The following is a 27550-nucleotide window of genomic DNA, read 5'->3' on the forward strand; positions in this document are numbered from 1 at the left end:
TCTTCTAGTGATCTCCGATGTCTCCTTCAGCTTTGCCAAGATACTGATATCTGCAATTGAAAGTCAAGGATTGCAATATGAACATTTCTCATCGAATTCTTCCCAGATCAAATTATTGGTAAATTATTCAAAACTTTACTCGCTGGCCACTTGTGCTTCAGACACAATCATGACATCTCAAATTGTGTGGCTTGTTGTGTGCTATAACTTCCCTAAGCGATCAAACGTACAATTTTTGCCTGACAAAGAATAGTAATAAAAAAATGTTTAGACTATCATAGAGACAGCCAGTAGCACCCTAGCAATCACAGCAGCAGAAACCTTTAGCAATGGATTTGTAGTACCCTAGCAACCACTTAGAGGACCTTAGCAACTGTAGAGAAGAATGCTAACAATCTCTCAGAACCCTTTATCAATGAAACTTTAGCACCCTAGCAACCACTCAGAGCACCTTAGCAACTGTGGAGAAGCAAACTAACAACCACTCAAAACACTTTAGCAATGGAATAGTAACACCCTAGTAACCACTCAGAGCACCTTAGCAACTGAGTTGCTAGAGAAGCATCATGAACACCTGGTAACCCTTTTACAATGGAATAGTAAAACCCTGGCAATCATTTGGAGCCATAGCAACCACTCAGAGCACCTTAGCAACTGTAGAGAAGCACGCTAACAACCCCTTAGAACATTTTAACAATGGAATAGCAACACATAAGCAACTACTCATAGTCCTAATAGCTACTCAGAGCACCCTAGCAACTGTAGAGAAGCATGCTAACAACCCCTTAGAACACTTTAGCAATGGAATAGTAACACCCTAGCAACCACTCAGAGCACCTTAGCAACTGTAGAGAAGCACGCTAACAACCCCTTAGAACATTTTAACAATGGAATAGCAACACATAAGCAACTACTCATAGTCCTAACAACCACTCAGAGCACCCTAGCAACCAATAGAGCACCCTAGCAACCAATAGAGCACCTTAGCAACTAGGAACATACTAACAAACAACCATACTACAGTGTCAGCACACAAAAATTACATTTTGGCAACTCTAACAACAACTTCAAGTGGTTTTAATTGACAGAACACTTAGGAAACAGAACAGTAACACCCTGGTAAGCACCTAGAGTAGCACCAGCGGTGGTCGGCCAAACAATTTTTTTAGTTTGTGAATGCTGTTTTACGTGAAAATTATGACATGAGTGAAGCACAACGATTTATTTACAAAAAAAAAAAAAAAAAAAAGTTACGTCGCAGCCATGGAAAATTCATGGCGAACGAGATACTTCATTTACGTTTCTCAAGATTTGGGAAAATAAATGTCCAGTAGAATAAAATGGAGTAAGCCTATTGTTAAATTTATGGAAAATCGAGTGACCAGATCGCAAAACGCAAAGCTTAAATTTGGCTCACCTTACAATGTCTACCTCTCTCATTCGGCATGAATGTTATGTTTCTATGGCTGCAAGGTAACATTTAACTGCGGACCTATAATTTATTTTGTAAATAAAGCGTTGTGCTTCACTCGTGTCATAATTCATGTAAAACAGCATTCACAAACCAACAAAAATTGTTTCGCTGACCACCGTGGATGCTATTAAGCCACCGTAGTGGTGGCGTTCTCATGTTCACCAGCACAGCCCTAGACCATCACAGTGGTAAAAAACTGCCACCGTCACAGCCCTATCAGAACATCTCAGCAACAGAATGATACTATACTAGTAACCACCCACAACACCTTAGTAACCATATAGCAGTGCATTAAAAATGACTCCGAAAACTTTATCAAAAGAATTGTAACACCCAAGCAATTGCTTTAAACACTATTGTGACACAATTAACAGTAACACCCTTATAACCAACCAGAACACCTATCAAAGATTCAGGACAACCCTGACCCTAGCAACAGTAGAACATTGTGGTGTGACAGGCAGCGGGGCGAGGGACCGCGAGAGCGGGCCGGTGATTAGTGTTGACGAGTGCCAGCTGCATGGCACACCGGTCTCGTCTTGCGGCCATGTGACGGGAGCAAAAAAGGAGGAGCAAGGGCTGCGGAAGAGGAGAGAGGCCCAGGCCTGGACTTTATGTTATGTTTTGTTTATGTGTTTGTGGGCAGTCGTCCGTGAGGGGCTGCCCACGTTTTATTTTGTGGGTATTTGCGCGCAGTCGTCCGTGGGGGGCTGCCCGCGGTTTTACTTTCGTTTTGTTTATTTATGTTGAATTAAAGTTTTGAAACGTTCGCCGGTTCCCGCCTCCTTCCCGGGTTTCGGCACCAGTGTAACGAAGCTTAGATGGGAAGGAAGGAGGCGGGAACCAGCGAACGTTTCAAAACTTTAATTCAACATAAATAAACACCCTGGCAACTATTGATAACACCTTAGCAACACATCAGAACACATCAGGTGGAGTAGTAACGCTGCATTGTGCGTGTCATAGTGTCCATGACGTCACCTACATGATTCTGAAGAGCAGTTTTGTAGCGTAAAGTCGAGACGAGCTGGCCGTTGCCATCTTGGCAGAGCGTCATCGCTCATCACTCCCGGATAACAGAAAATGGGCAAAAAGGCGGGATGTGGGCGGAGCTTATGTGATGCAATGACTAACAGACAGCAGATAAAGGGCTATCCACCTGTCACTATCAAAGTGACCATGCCCTTAATTATGCAGAAATTTAAAGCTTTATATAATGTACACAAATGAGTTATAAAAAAAATCACCCCCCTCAAAATTAGCCGTATAGACCAAAACCACAATTTGTCCATGGCTGTAAACATGTTTTTTTCTGTTGTAACGTTGGGAATTTTAACATGGAGCTCATGAGAGTCCCTAGTGGCCATATTGGCTTCAATAGAAACTGGGGGAACAAACGCTCTCAGAAGGGTGTTTTGGGTGGTTGCCATGGCATCGCTATGTCATTTCTTAATAGTGTTATGGCATATTTACTAGTTAAGGCTGCCCGACTCTGCTCAAAGTTCTGAGTAAAGACGCAACATAGCATAAAAGCAGACTTAAAATACGCCGGGTCTAACCCACAAATATTGAAGAGGAGAAACATCCGAGAGCAACTTAAATAAAATGTAACCGAACATGTTGTGTGTGAGGATGTCCTGGCCAGCACTGAAGCTGCAGAGAACATCAAGGCGTGTCAGAAACTGGTCGCTCATCATGGGCTGGAGTAACCAGAACAAACCACCCTGCCTCATGAACGGAGGATGCACTTTACCAGATACATCCGCTTTAATTCTATTGATATTCATGTGCTGGACACACAGGATGAAGAAAAACATATGAACTCGGAGATGATTGCAGCGGATCAATGTAGAACAAGATCATTATCGCCATATTCTACAACCTTGAGAGCCACAAGACCGCGGCGCACTCAAGCAATCCTCGTAAATTGTTAATGCTTCCTACCTCTATAATACACAAACAGCCAAATGACATCAGTGATTCAGGAAAGGAAATACAAAAGATCATTCTGGTGGAAGCATGAGGATGTGTGTGTGTGTGCAAGCAGATTTAAGTCTTGCTCTTTCCTGTGAGGTTGTATCTTATACACACCATTTACACGTGGTGCCCACACTCGCACTCATTCAGATAGGTTTGGTGTTAATCACCAAACTAACAAATCTACTCCCACCCTTTCAGCTCCGACGTCCCCTCTTAAAGACACAACGCACCAGCCCCACATCTACGCTTAACCTGGCTCATTTAATTCCACCGATCACTGCACTAATGATAACAATTGTTGACAATGCTTCCGGCACCTTAACTTCACCTTTAATGCGCTATAATTATTGGAAGCCCCAACATTCCTGGCAGCAAGAAAATCTGGTAATTCCTCTCAGAGAAAATATAAATGTGTGAACACTGTTGCCAAATATGAATTGTATGCCAGTTCTCTAAACTACAGCGTCAATCTGGGTGTTTTCATTTTGTCAATTATAGCCAAGGCAAGATCAAATATATGTATGATGAATAAATGATTTTAATTAAAAACACCATAGATGGAAATATGATGATACAAGAAAATAATACACTGTAAAAAATTGCTGCCTTAGATTTTTAAGTACAACAAACTTGGCTGTGTAAGTCATTGCAACTTAAATTGTGAGTTGAATCTCCTATAATGTAAAACGATAACGTTTAAAATGGCTTAACTTACGCTGGTGTGTTGAAGTTGTGTAAAAACATATGTTGTCATGACTTATTGGTCAAGTCATTATTTACACAATAATAATAATATTATAATATTATATATATTTTGTGTCATTTTAGTCATTGAGTAAAATGACTACAATTAATTGTCAATATAATGAAATATTAAAATATTAAAAGAAAAACAACCACAACAAAAAAAAAACTAAACATGTATCCTATTACCTAAACTTCTAAATCTAAATCCTCTGAAGTTTTTAAACACCATACAAAGGCGTACAACCTAAATCCGGAAGACAAAATCTAATCCTAAACCCTTGGCTACTTCATTTTAAACCATTGATCCTTAACTCTCTAACAACACTAGACCCTTAAAACTAAAGCTAATTCTAAAACTTACCGTCTTAAATCTAAACTGCAATCCCAAACCCTTAACTCCAAAGCCTATAAAGGAAGACTAAATTCATAAAGTACATTTTATTTATAAAGCACATTTAAATTCAGCTTACACTGACCAAAGTGCTGTACAAAGAAATAAGCAGGAAACGCTAAAACATAAAGATGTGTCTTGAGTCTAGCTTTAAAAACAGAAACAGAAGGAGCACACTTAATGTCAGGTGACAACTGATTCCATAATCGTGGAGCAGCAACTGCAAAGGCTCGGTCACCTTTCATTTTCAGTGAAGACCGTGGGACATATAAGAGAGCTTTATTGGTAGATCTGAGGGACTTAAGGGCTGAATTCAAATGAACAAGATCGGAGATGTAAGATGGGGCTTGTCCATTAAGAGCTTTAAAAACAGTCAGCAAAATTTTGAATTAAATTTTAAAATAAACATGAAGCCAGTGCAGAGAAGCCAAGATTGGAGTGATATCATCACGTTTTTTTGTACTAGTTAACAGTCTGGCAGCTGCATTCTGAACCCTCTGTAAACATGCCAACGAAAATTGTAGTATAAAGAGTTACAATAGTCCAGCCTTCTCCAAATATTGGAAGGAAAGAGTTGATTTAAGTCTACAAATTATTCTTAATTGACAGAAGCTGTTTTTAACAACTGAGCTAATTTGTTTTTCAAGACAAAGCTCAGAATCAAAAATAACACCTACATTTTTTGCATGTGACTTAACATCTGGTGTGAGATTATCTAAATAACTGACTATAGAATTTCTGGTTTTGGAGGGACCAAAGATAATCTTTTTCCCTCCAGAACCTCAGTTTTCTCATTGTTAAGCTGGAAGAAGTTATTTGCCAACCAGCATTTAATATCCTCAAGACAGTCCAAAAGAGGCTGCAGAAAATCTCTAGATTTCAATGGGGTGTCTAACTGGGAATCATCAGCATACAAATTAAAACAAATCTTATATTTCCTAATTATATTACCAAGTGGAAGCATGTATAAGTTCAAAAGTAATGGCCCCAGAATGGCCCCTTGAGGAACTCCACAGGAGAGAGGGACAGATGATGAGGAAAACTGGCCAATAGCCACCGAAATGTCCTGGACTAAAGATACAAAACAAACCACAGTAGTGCTGTATCCTTCACACCTACACACTGTTCGAGACGTGACAGAAGGATATTGTGGTCCACAGTGTCAAAAGAGTGCTCAGATCCAGTAAAATCAAAACTGCATTTTCACCAGAATCAACTGCAAGTAACAAATCATTCATCACTTTTAACAAAGATGTTTCAGTGCTGTGATGAGTTGTAAAACCGACTGAAATGGTTCAAGTACCCGAGTCAAATTTAGAAAAGGTAAGAACTGTGATAGGACAACATCTTCCAATTTTTTTGAAAGAAATTGCAATTTTGAGATTTTGAGGACGATAAATATTCATACACCTTACATCATCATTGGCCTTTTTAAGCATCGGCTGGACGACACAAATCGGAAAAAAAGCTATAATCTTTAACAAAATCCTAAAATTGTGATATTGTTGGCTCTTGTATAAGAGACTGCTTGCAATGTTCTTTATTTGTACGTCTTATAATTTGTATTAATTAAAATATTTTAAACTAATTTTAACATTTAAAAAAAGACATGTTCAAATTCCAAAGCTTGATTGTATCTGTAAGACTGACTCAGTAGTAACACAACTTTTAACATGTCTTTTTTTAAATGTTAAAAGTAATTTTAATGAATACAAATTATACGTTGCTATGTTAGCAGGTCAAAGATTCCGTTGTGTTGTGGCTCAATTTTGTTGTGGTTTTTCAGTAGTGTTGTGGCTTGATTTCATTGTGTTGTGGCTTGTTTTCATGTGTTGTGGTTTTTTAGTTGTGTTGTAGCTCGTTTTTATTGTGTTGTGGCTCGAATTTATTGTGGCTTGATTTTGTTGTGTTGTGGCTTGATTTTATTGTGTTGTGGCTCAATTTCGTTGTGTTGTAGCTTTTCAGTTGTGTTGTGGCTTGATATCGTTGTGTTGTAGCTTTTCAGTTGTGTTGTGGCTTGATATCGTTGTGTTGTAGCTTTTCAGTTGTGTTGTGGCTTGATATCGTTGTGTTGTGGTTTTTTAGTTGTGTTGTAGCTCGTTTTTATTGTGTTGTGGCTCGAATTTATTGTGGCTTGATTTTGTTGTGTTGTGGCTTGATATCGTTGTGTTGTGGCTCGATTTCGTTGTGTTGTGACTTGATTTAGTTGTGTTGTGACTTGATTTAGTTGTGTTGTGACTTGATTTAGTTGTGTTGTGGCTCGATTTCGTTGTGTTGTGACTTGATTTAGTTGTGTTGTGGCTCGATTTCGTTGTGTTGTGGCTCGATTTCGTTGTGTTGTGACTTGTTTTCATGTGTTGTGGTTTATTAATTGTGTTGTAGCTCGTTTTTATTGTGTTGTGGCTCGAATTTATTGTGGCTTGATTTTGTTGTGTTGTGGCTTGATATCGTTGTGTTGTGGCTCGATTTCGTTGTGTTGTGACTTGATTTAGTTCTGTTGTGACTTGATTTAGTTGTGTTGTGACTTGATTTAGTTGTGTTGTGGCTCGATTTCGTTGTGTTGTGACTTGATTTAGTTGTGTTGTGACTTGATTTAGTTGTGTTGTGACTTGATTTAGTTGTGTTGTGACTCGATTTCGTTGTGTTGTGACTTGATTTAGTTCTGTTGTGACTTGATTTAGTTGTGTTGTGACTTGATTTAGTTGTGTTGTGGCTCGATTTCGTTGTGTTGTGACTTGATTTAGTTCTGTTGTGACTTGATTTAGTTGTGTTGTGACTTGATTTAGTTGTGTTGTGGCTCGATTTCGTTGTGTTGTGACTTGATTTAGTTGTGTTGTGACTTGATTTTGTTGTGTTGTGGCTTGATATCGTTGTGTTGTGGCTCGATTTCGTTGTGTTGTGACTTGATTTAGTTGTGTTGTGACTTGATTTAGTTGTGTTGTGACTTGATTTAGTTGTGTTGTGGCTCGATTTCGTTGTGTTGTGACTTGATTTAGTTGTGTTGTGGCTTGATTTTGTTGTGTTGTGGCTTGATATCGTTGTGTTGTGGCTCGATTTCGTTGTGTTGTGACTTGATTTAGTTGTGTTGTGACTTGATTTTGTTGTGTTGTGGCTTGATATCGTTGTGTTGTGGCTCGATTTCGTTGTGTTGTGACTTGATTTAGTTGTGTTGTGACTTGATTTAGTTGTGTTGTGGCTCGATTTCGTTGTGTTGTGGCTCGATTTCGTTGTGTTGTGACTTGATTTAGTTGTGTTGTGACTTGATTTAGTTGTGTTGTGGCTTGATTTAGTTGTGTTGTGACTTGATTTAGTTGTGTTGTGACTTGATTTAGTTGTGTTGTGACTTGATTTAGTTGTGTTGTGGCTCGATTTCGTTGTGTTGTGGCTCGATTTCGTTGTGTTGTGACTTGATTTCGTTGTGTTGTGACTTGATTTAGTTGTGTTGTGGCTCGATATCGTTGTGTTGTGGCTCGATTTCGTTGTGTTGTGGCTCGATTTCGTTGTGTTGTGGCTTGATTTCGTTGTGTTGTGGCTTGATTTCGTTGTGTTGTGACTTGATTTCGTTGTGTTGTGGCTCGATTTCGTTGTGTTGTGGCTCGATTTCTTTGTGTTGTGGCTCGATTTCGTTGTGTTGTGGCTCGATTTCGTTGTGTTGTGGCTTGATTTCGTTGTGTTGGGACTTGATTTAGTTGTGTTGTGGCTCGATTTCGTTGTGTTGTGACTTGATTTCGTTGTGTTGTGGCTCGATTTCGTTGTGTTGTGGCTCGATTTCGTTGTGTTGTGACTCGATTTTGTATTGTGGCTCGATTTCATTGTGTTGTGGGCCACTACTGGGCCACCGAAACGTGAGGCTGGACGTAAAAACAAAAACTGCATCGGGCTGAATCTGGCAAAAAATACTTGCGTCGCATTGCACCACGTGCATGATAGGCCCCTAAAAGTCTAAAGCCTATGTCATGAACTCAAAATGTTAACCCTAAATCCACACTGTCGTTCTTAGAGTCCACTAGATCAGATACGCTACAGACAGGCACAAAGCCAATGACATTGAGACCTCAGTCAGACGTGCACACGATCCCTGAGAACGTAACACAGACTCATTAAGGGCCGTCGGCGGAGTCTGAAGAAAGACATTCGCACGCAGTCATCTGAATGTTTCGCTGGCGTCTCGCGCTCTCCCTTCAGTTCCATTGCATCATTTGATCTGTCATGACACTCAGCGATCCCTCTGGACCGTGTGCTACGGCACATCATGGTGATACACACCCGCTGGAACCCCCTGAGTGGAGGGCCGGCCTGCTTCAGGGACTGTCTAGATTAATATTTGATGGCCTGGTTTGTCTCCTGGCAGCTTTCTGACTTTAATTAAGAGCCAGTATGGTCACTAATCTCTGTTTACGCAACACAGAGTCAACCTGAAGAGTGCTGTCAACATCCCAGCAGACCTTCGGAGCCAAACACACACGCCCTGATGAGACCAGAAGAGCAGAGCTACACAACGACCCACAGAGAAAGAGAGACGAGAAAGACAAACGCAGATCGGAGGAAATTGAAGTCGCGCATTTTTTCTCGATTCCGTCACGTTTCCGAAAGATTTCATGAAGTCCTGCTCCTTTCCAATAAGAGCTTTTGGTTCATGGGAGAAAACAGAGGAAATTAAATCTCTGCGGGACATTATTAAGGAGTGTGATCTGTGAACGGTGGAAGATCTGCTATCACATCGACCAATCTCTGACTCTCCCATAATAATACATTAATAGTAATTAGCTTTGGAATTGCATTCTTTTAAAGACAACATGATATGATTTTCATCTAATAATTTGACTATGATATTATTAGCACAAGTCATTTCAGAGGTGAAGAAAGCTATTTCTATTTTTAATTATGAAAGATTATTTTTCTTTAATATAAAGTAATCATGGAACATGCACAAAAGACCAGGGACATTTATTAAGGCTATAATTCTGGTTGATTTTTCATATCATGTTGCTTGTAATAGAAATCTTTGTTTATTCCCCTTATGTATGCTGCTCCATTGTCATCAAATGTTGTATAAAACATAAATACTGACATTCAGAACAATAGCACTCTTTGATTTTGAATAAAATTACGAAATTATATGATAAACTATACACTCTAAAAATGCTGGGTTAAAAACAACCCAAGTTGGGTTGAAAATGGACAAACCCAGCGATTGGGTTGTTTTTACCCAGCGCTTGGGTTAAATGTTTGCTTAAAACTACCCAATTGCTGGGTTTGTCAATTTTAACCCCAACTTTAACCCAGCATGTTTAGAGTGTGTTTGAAACAAAATTCAGAGAAGCAAAAGATTAAAAAAAAAACCATGCCTGGTTAAAGTGAGACTCTAATTGCCCACAAACCAAACAAGTCTTGACATGTTCCAAGCCTGATGTACACTGAATGATTTTACCATCTAAGACAAATTTTGGGAATCACAAGATCATAAGATTTATTTACCTTTAAGATGAGTTCTGTAGATGTTCTGACAGATATTTTGGGGTCAGAAAGTCCTAGAGTGTCAACCACCTAATGAAGAACCAATAGGAGCACAGAAATTACAGGGTGTCTACAGATATGAACAAGTTAAATATGAATGTATATGTAATATTTAATGCAAAAAAACATTACGTTTTAGTGATTTTTTTCTGACACCATACGCGTGTCTCAGTTTTAACTCTGGGTGTCCTCTAAAGAGCACATTCAGGGATTTTCAGAGGTTTCACCATGACCACTCCCTCTTCTGTCTCTAAATATGACTGAATGATCACATTTTACATTCTTATCATTTAAATCTGACTAATTTTTAAATCATTTCCAGTAAATCAATATCTCAGGAAATTGTTATGGGGTTTTAAATAAATGTCAGCAAAAATCGTCCCGGTGTGAACAGGCCTTAAAATTTAGCATTATGATCATACTATCAAAATTACCTCAAGCTTGTTCCGAAAAATGAAAAATTTATGGCGATTGACTTACATTTACATTTAATCATTTAGCAGACGCTTTTATCCAAAGCGACTTACAAAAAGGGGAGAGCAATAGAAGCAACGAAACAAACAAGGCCAACAACCTGCAAGAGCTGTAAGAACTCTCAGTTAATAGAGCACAGTACACAAACTATTTTTTTTTTTTTTTTGACAAACAAACAGAAAATTTAATTGGATAGTTAAGTGCAAGATTTCCACTGTTTTACTTTTTTTACCTGGCCACGACAGACTCCAGACTTTTTTATTTTCTGTGCAAAACATTTTATGGCTCTCTGTTTGAGTTTACATACTGTGAGCTGTGATCACGTCTTGCTCCTGTGTGAGACTAAGACAGACCAACAGACAGACGATTTTTTAGACCGATATGGCTAGGGACTATACTCTCATTCCTGCGTAATAATCCAGGAGCTTTGTTGCAGTACCACTAGTGCAGCGGCGCAATAATATCACGCATAGGCTAACTTCTGTCAACATAACCAACATGTCAAGCTGCTTGCAGAGAGGGTTCTGAGGACTATTTTCAGGCGCTGAGTAATATCATTGCGCCGCCGCACCCATGGCACGACAGCAAAGCTCCTGGATCATTACGCAGGAACGAGAGTGTAGTCCCTAGCCATTTCGGTCTAGAAAAACACAACTTTTAATTTTTCGTCGGTCTCAGTACACGATGTTACTATACACATCTCAACATGTGAACAGGAAAATGTTGGCGTTATTTTGTCACTTATTGAGCTGTAGGCTAGCTGGAGCCGTTTACCTCCAGTCTTTGAGTTAAGCTAGGCTAGCGGTGTGCGTGTCAGACAGTTAAGGGATCCACGGAGATGAGAATGGTATGTATGAACTTATCTAACTCTGGAGGATACGGCGAATAAGCTAAAGATCCAAAAAGTCGGCGTGTTCCTTTAACTCCATTTATCATGAACTTTGAAACTTTGCATATCTTTTATATTCACAAACAGCTATAGGTGGACAGTAACTAAGTACATTTACTTCAGTACTGTACTTAAAGGGATACTTCACTGCCTTTTCATATTAAACTATGTTATTCCCTTAACTTAAACGAGTTGATGCATCCCTCTCTTGTCTCAGTGCGTGCACTTAATCTCTCTGACACGCAGTGACGATCTGATAGCATTTACCTTAGCTCCCTAAGCCCAGTTCATTCACTATGGAACCAAACAGAGATCAAGTTAGAAGTACCAAACACCTCCACGTTTTCCCTATTTAAATACAGTTACACGAATAGTTAAACGATCAAGTATGGTGATAAAAATAAAAATAAAACGTGGCGCGTTTCTAATCGGATTAAAAAAGAGAACTATAATGTATGGCGGAATAGCACTTCTGAGAGTACTTCGGCTCGGCGCAGTAAAAAGTCCCGGCTAAAACATCCTCCCTCACATCTCCATATTGACAGAAATGAGAGAGTGAGGGGGAGATGTGAGGAAATGTTTCGGCCGGGACTTTTTACTGCGCCGAGCCGAAGTACTCTCAGAAGTGCTATTCCGCCATACATTATAGTTCTCCTTTTTAATCCGATTAGAGAAGTACCACGTTTTATTTTGTCACCATACTTGATCGTTCAGCTATTCGTGTAACTGTATTTAAATAGGGAAAACGTGGAGGTGTTTGGTACTTCTAACTTGATCTCTGTTTGGTTCCATAGTGAATGAACTGGGCTTAGGGAGCTAAGGTAAACGCTATTAGATCGTCACTGCGTGTCAGAGAGATTAAGTGCACGCACTGAGACGAGAAAGGGATCTATCAACTCGTTTTAGTTAAGGGAATAACATAGTTTAATATGAAAAAGCGGTGAAGTTACCCTTTAAGTACCGTATTTTACGGACTATAAGTCACACTTTTTTTCATAGTTTGGCTGGTCCTGCGACTTATAGTCAGGTGTGACTTATATATCAAATTTAATTCATACTGACTGACAATAATAAATATATAGCTGAGAAAGGGCGCTCTATGCTGCTCCTGTAGCCGACCCCAGAAAAAAATAACTGAAAACAGAAAAAAAACTCTAAACTGAAATATTAACTTACAACAACTTAGAAAGACTAAACACAAACAAAATGCCCCCATAAAGAAAATCGTCTTCTGCAAAATACAAACTGCATGTAGTAAAATATGCAGCGGAGAATGATTCACACAGCGTTCGTCTCGCGCGGCCGAGCCTCTAAATCTAAAGTAGTTTCTGTAGCAGCTTTGAAAGTCAGTGGATTATTTTTTGTCTTCTTTAAAAGGTGTTTGGGTTTTTCCAGAAAGCCTATCAGGAATCACTCTTGAAGGGTCATGTGAAGTTCAATGATTTCACAGCATTTTTTGAGCACAGATCAGTTTAATAAAATGGAAGAAGACAGATGTCAAAAGTATTCATATAAACTAAGTTGATCGTGTTTTATGTGACCGTAAACAGTTTTGGAGAATATCAGATGTGTATCAGTGAATTGGATCCGTGCATTTGGCCTTAAAGTGACAGCAGCTTTGTAAAGGCTTCAACATACTCCGCAAGAACAGAGAAAAAAGTTCTCGCTCCCAGGGCTGCTGCCCTGGCTCGGGAGTTCTCGCAGCTTTTTCTCGACACATCGCCCGAGCAGAATTTTTTTCTTGCGGGTGTCCGAGAACTATCGTGTGATTGGTCAGACATTTAAAGTGGGCGTGGTTAATGCAGAGAAACGGCGATGATCGGCACCTGCTTTTCTCGTGAAGTATGGATGTACTGCCAGAGCGAACTTTGTTCTTGTTCTTGCCACCTTGTTTCTTGCCACCAAAACGAAAACACATTTCTTTGTTCTTGCAGAGTATGACCCAAGCTTCACTTTTATACAAGTATCTAAATCAGTTTAAGTTTGTCATATGGTAGCATGTTGGATGGAGCATCACTGACTGGCTTAAACCATGATGGCATAATGTGCATTTATACAAAAATAATAAAATAATGCGTTGACAACAAATAAATGTAGTTTTGATACTTAAGAACTTTTGGAAACAAAAACATCTGTACTTTTACTTAAGAAAAAAATCTTTTTTTCCAACTTTCACTTGTAACAGAGTAATATTTGACCAGTAGTTCTTTTACTTTTACTCAAGTAATGAAGTTGTGTACTTTGTCCACCTCTGGTACACACTACATGAAAGGTAATATCCAGAGAAAAGCATAAAAAATGAATTAAAACTAAATCTATAAAATGATCCCATGATGGGAACCCTCAAGGTTCAATCTAGAACCATTTCTCCCAAAAGTGTATAATGTGAAACGATCATAAATACAGAAATCCCACAGTGTGCACCAGGCTTAAGGGTTTCCTCTGCCGTCGCCGTTGGGCTTTAGATATCCCATAATGTGCTGCAGCTGTTTGGTGAAGCAGCCTGTAATGACATGAGGTGGCCGCTCATTTCTGGTGTTAATGACGCGCATTCTGCTGTTTACATGGTTCTGGCCCATTACCTCAAGAGATTTCAAGAGATCGGCTTTATTATTGTGCAGAAAAGCAACAATGACCTTTGTTTTTTCTTCTTCTGGAGAAGCCACTGTCAAAGGTTTATGTGACCGAATAAACAGGGAAACCTCAATGTAATTATTACAATCACCTTCAGTCAGACTCATAATGAAGTGTGACTAATTAGCTCCCAGACAGAGTATGAACTGGCGTCTGTATTTGACACGCTGACTCCGTCGAGCATCACAACTGCTGCGCGAGGGATTATTCGCTCGCATTTAAGGAACAACTGGGCAAATTACAACTGGATAAAATTAAAGGGGTTGTTTTAACACTTGTTAAAAGAAGACAACAGGCCACATAGCAATTTAGTTTTACTTAAACATTTGCCACCCTCTCTTTGACCAAAGTCCCTTTCAGGGAAGTCATTTTGCCAACTTTGAAGCACTTCTCTGGCAGCTTTTTCAGTCACTCAAGTGCATGAATAGGGAAACACCAATTTCTCCAAAGCTGTTCACCAAGCTTACTATTCGATTTCATATTTGAAGTCACCAATAAAATCTGATAACATCTGTCTCATAAATGTTTTTTCTTAATGCTCACATCATGACAAAAAAAAAAAGTTCAGGTTGGACTAGCTAGTGCGCTCAACACTGACTGTTTCTATCACTTCTAAGGCATCTGCAGTGACACAAGGACTTCACCAATTAGATATTGCCCCTTTTATTTAGGAGGAGGGATGTGTTCCACCATATTGCAAGTTACACTTTCTCACATAATAATATGCGTACAACGTCTTTGTATCTCTAAAGTCTTTGCTATGATCCATGTGGTTAAACTGTCTGCTACTGTACCTTTAAGAAATGTAAATGAAATTCGATAAATGCGATCTATCATTGTAGTCGTTCATCAGGACAGGCCCAATCCCTAAAAACTGATGTAAATCAATCATCTGCACTGTAGCAAAAGATTTCTGGATAATAGGAGGGTGTTTTACAAGAAAGTACTATTTCAGTGTTTCTAGTTCAAAATTTCATGGTTTACTTGCTCTTTCTTTGCAATCATTTGCGAAATCTTCAAGCAATTTCTGGTTGAAAAAAAGCGAGTGTGCTAGTGCATGCCAGGCCTCATCGGGGCTTCCTCTGGGCCAACTACCAGGGGCTTTTGACCCGATGAATACCTTGGTCCAAAGCAGAGTTTATCTGAGTCAGAAGACGGTTAACACCTCTGCTCATTTCCCATGTTATTATATCAGGCTACCATCTAACTTTTAAGATATTTAACAAAAAATTCAGCTCAAAACTCACTTTCTAGCTGTTTATGGGAAGCTCTGCCCTCACTGGAGTCTCATTGGATGTCGCAACCATGAGCTCATTAACAAGCTGAAACAAAATTATGTCGAATTTACTTTGTCTTTTTAATATCTAAAAGCGGCTATTTTTTCAGTCTACTAAAACTCTGACACTTTATATTGATGGTCCACTTTAGACAATCTGCAGACAACTTGCAACTACAAATGTCAAATAACTCTCATTAGAGTATTAGTAGACTATTTAATATCTGCTAACGCTTTATATTTGGTTCCCTAAAAAACATTCCTCTGACTACAAGTAACTTCATCTTATTCTACTAACCCAAACTCTCACTGAACCGTTTACTACAGTCTACCAATACACTAATGAGAGTTAGTTGATAGTTGCAAAGTTAAAGGTTCACCCAAAAATTAGCCCATGATTTACTCACCGTCAAGTCATACTAGGTGTATATGACATTTTTCTTTCAGATGAATAAAAGAGGAGTTATATTAAAAAATGTCCTGGCTCTTCCAAGCTTTATAATAGCAGTAATTATTGCTCTGTTATCTAAGTCCATAAAAACTGCATCAGTCCGTCAAATAACGTGCTCCACACGGATCTGGGGGGTTAATAAAGGCCTTCTGAAGTGAATCGATGCATTTGTGTAAGAAAAATATCCATACTTCAAACTTTATAAAGTAAAGTTTCTACTGATCGTGCTCCGAGGAAAAGTGTTGAAAGTGCCTTCTCTGAGTTAAGGATGCGTACGCGACGTCTGATGAGCGTAACTGTTCATGTTAGCCTTTGAACTTCAGAGGCACTTTCAACACTTTTTCCATAAACTGAATATGGAAGGCGATCAGTAGAAACTTTATAAAGTTTTAAATATGGATTTTTTTAAAACTTTTTACACAAACGCATCGATTCACTTCAGAAGGCCTCTATTAACCACCCAGAGCCGCGTGGAGCATGTTATTTGACGAGCAGATGCATTTTTATGGACTTGAAAAACAGAACAACAATCACTACCATTATAAAGCTTGAATTAATCAGGGCATTTTTAATATAACTCAGACTGTATTCGTCTGAAAGAAGAATGTCATTTACGGCTAGGATGGCTTCAGGGTGAGTAAATCATGGGTTAATTTTAATTTTTGGAAAAACGATCCCTTTAATTAAAGTTATTAGAATGTCTAAAGTGAACCATTGAAATAAATGTAATCAATTTCTGTCTTCTATTTGGTCCCATGCTATTAAAAAAAGCTTTTTTCATACCCAAACCTACAGTATTTATAGTGTATTCTTTAACAAACACAGTCAGGAGTGGCCTAAAGACAACAGAAGGGTGTCAGCACATCTAATGTTTAAATGCTTTTAAATAAAACACGTGTGATTATTTCACAGTCACACTCGTGTAGTTTAAGCAGATTTTGCTCTCGGGATGTGTAATGTGTGAGGTCATACAGAGGTTATAAAGGATTATGTCACAGACGGTTTATGGGGCTTTTTGCCTTTTTAGGTTACTATTAATATTCGAAAGGGCATTTTTTTTAATATTAATGAAATTACTGTTGTGAACAGATGTCGGGATTTTAACCTGCGACGAGTTACTCTATTTAATTAACATTGAGTTGGAAAATTGCTCTTGAACCGTGAGCTCAGCGCTGATTAATGAAGTGTGATTTTTTCCAGATGGAGGGTTTAGTTGAGGCATAGATCAGACTGAGAGGTGATTTCTAATGTAACCCTGAATAGTTCATACTCAGCAGATACTCCTACTGTAATGTTAGTACGACGGAGCGCGCAGTTTGACGCAAGTTAATAGAGCGTTACAGGAGGCTGGTTAAGCTCATTTCTCTTGGATGACACCCTGAGTTCCTCCATGGCAAATCAACGCTGACTGAAAGACAAAACAGAAGTCTTCATAAAATAAATATTGATATTTCTAAGCTCAGTGAGAATATAAATGGCTTTAGGGTACATATAAAACATGATTATATTTGTAAGCAATATTTACATCTTCCAATTGATTTACCTCATCGACATCTTGATTAAAAACTTTGATGGTCGTTGCAGTGCATTCTGGGATTGCTTTATTTAACAGCTAACTGATGTGAGTTTTGCTTAATACACTATGTTGGTGATAATATATAAAGAGCTTAAAAATTGTATGTACATTACACCATTTTATGCAGTTGACACAATATTTACTCAAAAACATGTGAAAAATGTATGCATTTAAATTATATTTAGTAAGTATATTACTTTAGTTATCAGTAGTTTAATATAATTATTGAAATTATGATAGGTTTTATTAAGATTTCCATTTTTATTTTAGTTAAATTTGTATAATTTTTTTTGTTTTATTTAAAAAATGTCTATAGTTTATGATTTTATTTATCCCAGTATTAGTTTTACTTACATCAAGTTAAATCTAAATGAAAATTAGAAATGTTGCCTTAACTATATATATATATATATATATATATATATATATATAACCCCTACTATTCGGACCGGGACTCGAACCCGGGTTCACCGGAATGAGAGTCGGACGCTCTAACAGGCTGCAACCCCTAGCGTCAGTCGCTAGAGCGTCTCTTGAGGTCAGAGGAGTGAGGTTTACTCGCACAGCAACTACTACTAGCTGGCCTCGGTTACACTCACCCCCCTAAACCCCACTCTCATCCGGGTCACGGCACCAATATAACCCCTTCTGTTCGGACCGGGACTCGAACCCGGGTCCGCCAGCATGAGAGTCGGACACTCTAACAAGGAGGCTAAAGGCTGCAACCCCTAGCGTCAGTCGCTAGAGCATCTCTTGAGGTCAGAGGAGTGAGGTTTACTCGCACAGCAACTACTACTAGCTGGCCTTGGTTACACACACACACACACATATATATATATATATATATATATATATATATATATATATATATATATATATATATATATATATATATATATATATATATATATATGTGTGTGTGTAACCAAGGCCAGCTAGTAGTAGTTGCTGTGCGAGTATATATATATAGGTGTATATATATATAGGTATATATATATAGGTGCTGGTCATATAATTAGAATATCATTTAAAAAGTGAAACTTGTATATTATTCATTACACACAGACTGATACATTTCAAATGCAAATTCTTTTAATTTTGATAATTATAACTGACAACTAAGGAAAATCCTAAATTCTGTATCTCAGAAAATTAGAATATTGTGAAAAGGTTCAATATTGAAGACACCTGGTGTCCCACTTTAATCAGCTAGTGAACTAAAAACACCTGCAAAGGCCTTTAAAGGGTCTCTCATTCTAGTTTTGTAGGCTACAAAATCATGGGGAAGACTGCTGACTTGACAGTTGTCTAAAAGACGGCCATTGACCACTTGCACAAGAAGGGCAAGACACAAAAGGTCATTGCAAAAGAGGCTGGCTGTTCACAGAGCTCTGTGTCCAAGCACAATCATAGAGAGGCGAAAGAAAGGAAAAGATGTGGTAGAAAAAAGTGTACAAGCAATAGGGATAATGTACCCTGGAGAGGACTGTGAAGCAAAACCCATTCAAAAATGTGGGGGAGATCCACAAAGAGTGGAATGCAGCTGGAGTCAGTGCTTCAAGAACCGCTACGCACAGACGTATGCAAGACATGGGTTTCAGCTGTCGCATTCCTTGTGTCAAGCCACTCTTGAACAACAGACAGCGTCAGAAGTGTCTCGCCTGGGCTAAAGACAAAAAAGGACTTTTTTTGGCAACTATTTTTGTTGTATAGTAAAAGCAGCTTTCTGAAGCCCTCAGAGTAAAAAATAAATATACATATACTAGAAAACTATCCCATAATTATCTATATTATATATATATATATAAATATATTATATATTTTATATATATATATATATATATATATATATATATATATATATATATATATATATATATATATATATATATATATATATATATATATATATATATACTTAAAATCCATCCAAAATCCTAAAAATCAACCCAAAATTCTATCTGAGATACACTTGCTTCAAAAATCTGAGCAAGGCATGACGAGATGCTGATAATCTCAAAATGTAAAAAAATTAATTAAGGCCGATATATCAATGCACCACAAGCTTTACTTGCACAAAGTCTATGCAACTCAATCAAGGTATTTCATAAAACAGGATAACAGCCTTTGTGTCTGGAATGAGCCTGCATTGTCTAAAAACCCCATCTAGATAGGAAGCTCACTTGGATTTGGAACAGCGTCTGTCCTTGCTCAGGCTGTTAATGAGCTGAATTCAATCACCTCTTTCTGATTGCAGGGGGCTGGAGGTGAGACAGGAAGACGTGTGACAGCATTTCTTATTCGTACCAGAATCTCCACAACCATTTCATTACCAAAGCACTTCAAAAGCAATCAGCTCTGACGGCAGAGGTTTCAAAGGTGTGTTCACCCAAGGATACGCTCGCTTTTGAAGAGCTTCATGCAAAACGCCATCAAAACACCAGCTGAAAAACAAAAGGAGAGCTCAGCACGGCTGGTCACCGACTTTCTCAATACAGCTTAGAAAACAATATTAAAATAAACTTCCGTAATGAGCTTATGAGTGAAACAGGATGTTCAATGGGAATTTGAACTTGGCGACGTGAGTCATTTCGGAGGAGAGCAATATTAATCAGATTATGAAGACAAAACATGTATTTGCGAAAGTAAATAGAGTCAGTTTTGATTTCATGTTGACTTAAACTATTCCCATTGCTTTAATAATCAGTCACTCATTTATTTGTTTACTCATTTGTTTTTCCGTTCGTCATTATTTTACAGATTATGTTGAATTTGTCTGTCTCTTTCACTCTTGCATTAGACCGAAATCCAATATTAATTCTGACAGAGAAAATGGAGATGGGGATATTTTTTTAATCACCAAGTTAATTAAAATAATATAGTTCTAGAATTGGGAGAGAGAGAGAGAGAGAGAGAGAGAGAGAGAGAGAGAGAGAGAGAGAGAGAGAGAGAGAGAGAGAGAGAGAGAGAGAGAGAGAGAGAGAGAGAGAGAGAGAGAGAGAGAGAGCTGACAAGATAGTGTTTACAGATTGTCTTGTTTATATGATTTCACGAGTGCATTAGTATTAATATTGTGTATTAGTAGTGGAATGTAATTGTGAGATAACGCAACACAATTACGATGAATCAAATGACTTTAGTGTTAGACAGTCAGTCGTTCAGGTAGTGTGTGTGTGTGTGTTTGCGTCACAATGCGAAAAATATTTTTCCTAATGAGTAGTTTTGTCTTCTTTTCCAGAAGAGCTGCACGAATTATGTTAAATGATTGTGATCACAGACACACAGACACACACACACACACACGCCTTGTTCCTATGACTATTAAACCTTCGATCTTTCAGATATATATTGGCCCAGCCACTGATCCAGAGAGAGCAGTTGTCATGAATAGGTATGAAACATTATACAGTATAATTTCTGTGATACAATAATTCAAATGATCACAGAAGTACTGGGATAAAAGTGTATAGTTCAGATATAAACACTGATGTATATGGTCATGTTCAAAATAGAGCAAATCACCCTTTCAAAGACCTTAACTTGGCAAGTGATTACATTGTTAGTAGATGGCGACAAGTGACTGGGATATCAAAAAAAAAAAAAAAAAAAAACTGATGAAATCTCCAAGATGCGCATAAATTCGAAAAAAAATACTTAAAAAACCTGTATGTGCTTAAATGAGTCGGATCCATTTTTCATCCGTGGATAAACTTTATGTGGATATTTATGTGGATAAACTACGATGGAAGTACATTTACTGAATACATTTCTTGATGCACTTCAAAAAAGTTTTATTCTTTGACTCACTGGATTAAACCGGTGCTTTATTCGCAAATGGTTTATGCGATGTTCCAATTTTGCACTAGCCTAGAAATCTAGACGAACCCTAGCGTCAGCAAATCTAATCTGCCGCGGGTGTCGTCTAGCAACTCTCAATACCCCTCTGAGCTGTAAAAGCCAAACTCTTGCCGGGCCAATCACATCATGTATAGAGTCGGTGGGCGGGGCTTAACATAATGACGCAGAGTTGCGCTTGCGTGCTTCTAGTAAACACAGAAACTGGCGAACGGCGGTCTTTCGAATCAGCTTTGACGGCGACTCTGGAAGACTTGGAGTTAAGCTTTTCTCTGAGAAAAGGAGACATATCCAGCTGCAGCCCCGCCAGTTTCAGAACGCCATCCACAGAACGCCATCCACAGAACGCCATCCACAGAACGCCATCCACAGAACGCCATCCACAGAACGCCATCCACAGAACGCCATCCACAGAACGGAAGTGGGAGGCAACGAGATAATAATGGCGGTAAGTACGGTGAGTCGTCTCTAATGTTTGTGTCATGGTATGATGAATGATTATGTTAATAAAGTTTTTTTTATGTGAGTGAGATGCTCTTATTATTTTATATTAATTAAGTCAGATGCCCATGTGAAGTAATTTATGTATAAAATTACAGTGGACAACCAGACTGCTGCAATACTTTAGTCACAAACATTTTTATAATATGCATAAGTGGTGGAAAAGCACACATTTTCTACTTCAAGTAGAAAGGGAACTTGTTTTAATATTACGCCATTGTATATGTAGAAGTAACTATTTATTAATCTACTTAAGTCGAGGTGCATGTGGACTACTGCGAGTGGTAATGGATCAGCCAATCAAAAAATACACATATATTCTTGCATGTAACAAGGAACTACGGGCTTTTCAGGAAAGAAGAAGGGTAAGATTCATTTTGTTTTGCAATAAAAGCAAACGTTTCTCCCAATGAAAATATTCCAATACAATACTTACAGATACACATTACACAATTTACATACTGCAGTGTTTTTAACAAACCATTTTAGATGTTATTAAAATTGATTGTTTTTCCGTCAAAAGAATAGCTTTATTCAGTAGCCTATTTTATTTTGATTCAGCATTGACAAAATGGGTGTTTTGATGCATTTTAATTTAATTGTATAAATTAATTATTTCTTTCATCTATTGAAAATTTTCAATTGTTATTTAAAAATGCAAACTGCTATTGGCGTTATATATAAAATTATTTTATGTTTTTTATATATTACTAAATAATTTTTTATATATATATTATTTTTTATATAAATATATTTTTTATATAATATAAGTGTATTTCATATCAAATGCCCTTATACATCATGAATAGAAAATAACCCACATAATGCAGTGGAAGAATATACAATTATATTACAAAAGATTAAAATTATAAAATGTATTTATTGTACTGCACCTTAATGTATTATTATAACGCATAGGCGGGGGACACTGCAGGCGTGTCCGTTCTTATTTCGGCTCCCGTGTTTAACAGGTTGGAGCAGCAACAGCAACGCCACGCTTGTCGTGTTTCTCCGTCGTTTCGTACATGTATGTGATAAACGCAACTACGCTCCAAAACCGTAGGTGGCGCTACTCTGTTAAGAACGTAAGCTCCGCCCCCCACTTCCGTTCTGTGGATGGCGTTCTGTGGCTGGCGTTCTGTGGCTGGCGTTCTGAAACTGGCGGGGCTGCGGGGCTGCAGCTGGATAGTATTGGAGAAAAGAACAAAGAACGGCACTGAAGTCATTCTTAAAAAGGGAAGATGTGTTCTGAGTTTTGCCGACCGGATACGGCGAAAGTTTAATCTATCAACGAGCTCCGCTTCACCTTCGTTGCTCTGGTTGGTTGTAGCGCTATCCTATCGCGTGCAGAGGGAGTTTGAAAGACAACCGTTTATCCCGCCCCTCGGAGTGAGCTTCCAGACCAAACATCTTGATGTGAGTCTGACTTATCAGGCTAATTTTGTGCACAAATTAAATCCGCAACTTTGGATGCAGACACATAGTCACTGAATCATTAATTCAAGAGATTCGCTCACAAGCACTGATTCATTCAGTATAAATGAAGTATTTATGAGTGAGTCATTGAATCGTTCATGAAACCATAAAAAAAAATATATATATATATATATATATATATATATATATATATATAAATATATATATCCCTATATATATATAAATAAATATATATATATATATATACATACATACATACCGATACACACACACGACAAACTAACATTTTATCTAATAATAATAAATGTAATACTTATAAAAATTATTATTTAAAGGATCTAGCTAAACTGAGAAATTTTTTTGGCTACAAATGAGTCTTACACCGCACGTCTTATGTATCACATTTTTTATAATCATTTTATGGTAAATTTGCATGTCATTTTTGCTCAGTCCACATTTATTGGACATTATTATTTAAACGTTTCTTTCATTATTTGTTGCAATTTTGCTTTGGAAATAATTGTCTATATTTAAAGGATATCTCACTAGAAAGCACGATGAAAACACCGATTAAGAAGACGCTCTGAGTGCATCATTTAATGACTCATCCTTGTTGAACGCCATAAAATCCCTTCCTGACTACACACAATGTCCTCTGTCTCTTTTAAAAGCTTTTATTGTGACTGCTGTCATTGTCCTCTCCGACATGAATAACAGCAGTCCTCTGTTCGCACGCCTCTGGATCAGAGAATCCGTTCATACACACCGTTCTCACCTCAATTTAGCTGCAAATTAAATGTCAGAGTCTGGCACGGAATTCTGATCAGGAAACGCTCAGATGAGAGCAATTTGTCTTTGATAAAAGGCGGCGAACAGACTTTTCCGTTTTCATTAGACGCGTTAAGAAGACCAGATGTACGAGAGATGGATTCTATCTGTCAGGGGTTTGACGGTTATCAACCCAAAGCAACACCATCCAGAACAATCAGATCTGTTCTGAAGAGAGCACAGAACATCGAACATGACACAGATGGATCTGGGAATATAAGGTCACGCTCTCTCTCCGTCGGTCTTTCTCTTTCGCTCTTTCGTACGTGATAATCCATCCTGATCTTCATGTCGGGTTGGAGACGGAGCTGAGAGTGACGGCCCGGAGCTTGACATGCGTCAAACATCACAGGCACATTTCATATCCCGCACGTACCTGAAAACACATACTGTATCCTCCGTTACAGAAGGCTGATAGATCCCTAACAGGCTTCTGAACCAAAAGTTGCTCGTTGAGCAAAAGTGCTACAGGGAGGAGGTCACGCGCAAGATATTGTTGGCTGGGAATGTGCCTTAACCATCTTCAACAATGAGTTCCTGAAAAAAATCCACTTCAAGTTCCCCCGGGAAGTCGCTTTTCTTTGCCAAAAGAAAGATGAGTCTTCCACACTGAAGCTGCCAGAGGCTGCAAGGCATGCTTTATTGTGGAGAGCTGATGTCCACCTGGAGCTTCTTCAGTTCATCAAGAGCAAGGCCTCCTGGACGAACAGATCTTCAGGGTACATCAAAACCTCATCCATCTTTACTGAAAGTGCATACAACTGACAATGAGAACATCTGAGAGCAGAACCATGCCTTTCACGGCTGCAAAATTCATTGACACAACACATCATGTTTTGCACCCCCAAAAAGGGGAAATGGGATTTTTCGGATGAATCGGCCATTTGTGCACCAACATTCAATGTACTTGAACTGAAAAACGGCCACTAATCTCATCCCCGATACTAAATGATTAATATGCGTTATTGAGAGAGAGGTTCTGTATGGTGGCTAACGTTGTGCAAAAAGAAGCGGCTTTTAACCAAAGAAAAATTGTCAAGAGAAATTTAGCAAATCACAAAATTACAGCTGAATGCATTATGCACGCAAAAATTCCCAGACTAGTGGGAAATTTGGCTCCACCACTATAATCCAAGTACTTGATAGGGCACTTTAAAATTCTGAGAGCACGCTCGTCTGCACATGCGGCTTAATATATGCCTATCTTCACCATCATTACTGATGCATGATAACAATAACAATGGTTTAAATAATTCAAAACAATTTATATTAAAATATATATAAAATAAAAACAAGCAAAATATCAGTAAAATATATATTTTTTAAACTGGAAAATATTTTTTATTAATAAAATATAAAATGCAGAACTATAAAAAAAAAAAAAAAAAAAAAAAAAAAAATATATATATATATATATATATATATATATATATATATATATATATATATATATATATATATATATATATATATATTTTTTTTTTTTTTTAATATTAGTCCAATAAAAAAAAAGAGGAAAAGATAAAAATAAAATGAAAAAACGTTTAACTAAAGTATTTATATAAATATTTAAAATACAAATGAAACAAAATGAGTACTCAAATTACAAAATTAAAAAATTTTATTTGAAAAAGTATTAAATAAAATACATGAAATATTAAAAATAAAAAAATAAGCAAAATATTAGTCATATATATTTTTTTAAAAATGACAAATTACTTTTATTAATAAAAAATTAAATGAAAAACTATAAAAAAATTAATACAATTAAAATTAAACTATAAGTCAAATTAAAAAACTAAAAAAGGAAAACAAAAATAAAATGAAAAACCGTTTAACTAAAGTATTTATATAAACATTTAAAATAAAATACAAATTAAACAAAATGAGTACTCAAATTACAAAAAAATGAAAAATGAAAAAAGAAGGAAATATTAAAAAGTAAATAAAATAAAATGTAAACAAAATGAGAGAAATTACAAAAATAAGTTATAATAATAATTTTTTTTATAAAAAATAAGCAACCATTTATGAAAATAAAAGACTATATATATATATATATATATATATATATATATATATATATATATAACTTTTATGTAAAATGTAATATACTGTACATTTAAAATATGATTTTTATGTGATAAAAAATTGAAAAAATATAAAAAAAGAAAAAATATAAGAATAAAATGTTTTATTGAAAAAATATTAGTATACCTATAACCTGGCTAAATAAGATTGTACTGGAATTTATGAGTGAAACAGGATATTCATTGGGAATGTAGGTTGGGACTTGAATTAATCATGAAGTTACAAGGAGCATAATGGGGCATAAAAGTAGCAATTTTTTTAAATCAAAGATTATGAAGACAAAATATGTATTTAAGAAAGTAAATGGGGGAAAATGTATTTCCATTGCTTTGATAATCATCCACTCATTTATTTAACTCATTTGTTTCTTTTAGTCATTAAATGTCTGATTTTTTCCCCCTTTACTCTCACGAGACCGAAATCCCATATTAACTCAGACAGAGAAAATGGAAGAAAATAATACTCAAACTCATATTAGGTCTGTACATACAGCACCTGATGTGGTAAATGAAAGCAAAAATAGCCAAATGAATCAATGAACAGATGTGTTAAGAAGTGCATAATGAGCCTTAGATGAGTTTAGCACCATTAGCACTAACTAACAGACCTTCAAACTCCCAGCACCAAGAGCTCACAGCAAACGCAACAACTGAGAGATGCCGGAGGATCTGTATGTGTCAGAGAAGAGAGACCTGTCTTCCCTCCAGACTCATCAATCACGAATACAGTCCTGGAGAACGCTGGGAATCCGGACGTATCACCATTTCACTCAACTAACTCTGACCGCGAGGTAATATTTCATAAATGAATTAACTTCGCAGTGGCAGATGCGATTAGATAGAGAATCTAAGAGAACAAAAGGCAGGAAACGATCCTGCACTGCAAAGAAATGACGTCCGTCCTCAGTATTCTTGTCTTGTTTTTCTTGCTAAACACTCTAAAAGCAAGATATATTTACTCGGAAGTGAATGAATCAAGTGAACTTTTGCTTTAAACATAAACAATATTGAATTCATTTTCACCCTATAAGAGTTTCTTAACTCATTTTGATATTTTAATTTTTAGAAACAAGCCATTTGCTTCTCAAGTAAATGTATTTTATGGAAGTGGAAGAGACAAATACTGAGGAAGAGCATCATTTTTTTGCAGTGTGTGTTTGTGATCATGTGACATCGGCCACAGCAGCCGGGCATTGCCCAGTCGGAAGATGTGCCGAGAGCTACTGGTCATTATGTCCACATCTGAAATACTATATGAGAGGAAATCGGCATGTTTTGAGCTTTGACCATGCAAAAGAGACGCTTTTAAAACATATTAATAACTTACAGATATTGATCGAGGTATGAAAAATGGTCATTAATGTTGAAAACTCCACGCAGGCAACCTAAAATGTCCGAGAAGCGTTTATGTCAAAATTCCCTCTGGACTT

General features: G+C 37.3%; 1 protein-coding gene across 6 annotated transcripts in view; it reads right to left on the minus strand.

The window, feature by feature from the left end:
- The window catches only part of lingo1a (leucine rich repeat and Ig domain containing 1a), a 116292-nt gene that overhangs the window by 81450 nt on the left and 7292 nt on the right, over positions 1–27550 (minus strand). Inside the window, exon 4 of one of the 6 annotated variants that reach the window (XM_067435893.1) lies at positions 10071–10139. The exons of the other annotated variants lie outside the window; for them this stretch is intronic. The gene's annotated coding sequence lies outside the window, so the exon portion shown is untranslated. The remainder of the gene's footprint in view (positions 1–10070; positions 10140–27550) is intronic. 6 annotated transcript variants of the gene reach the window in all.

Source organism: Pseudorasbora parva, chromosome 25 (genome assembly GCF_024679245.1).
Source record: "Pseudorasbora parva isolate DD20220531a chromosome 25, ASM2467924v1, whole genome shotgun sequence".
Lineage (NCBI taxonomy): Eukaryota > Metazoa > Chordata > Actinopteri > Cypriniformes > Gobionidae > Pseudorasbora > Pseudorasbora parva.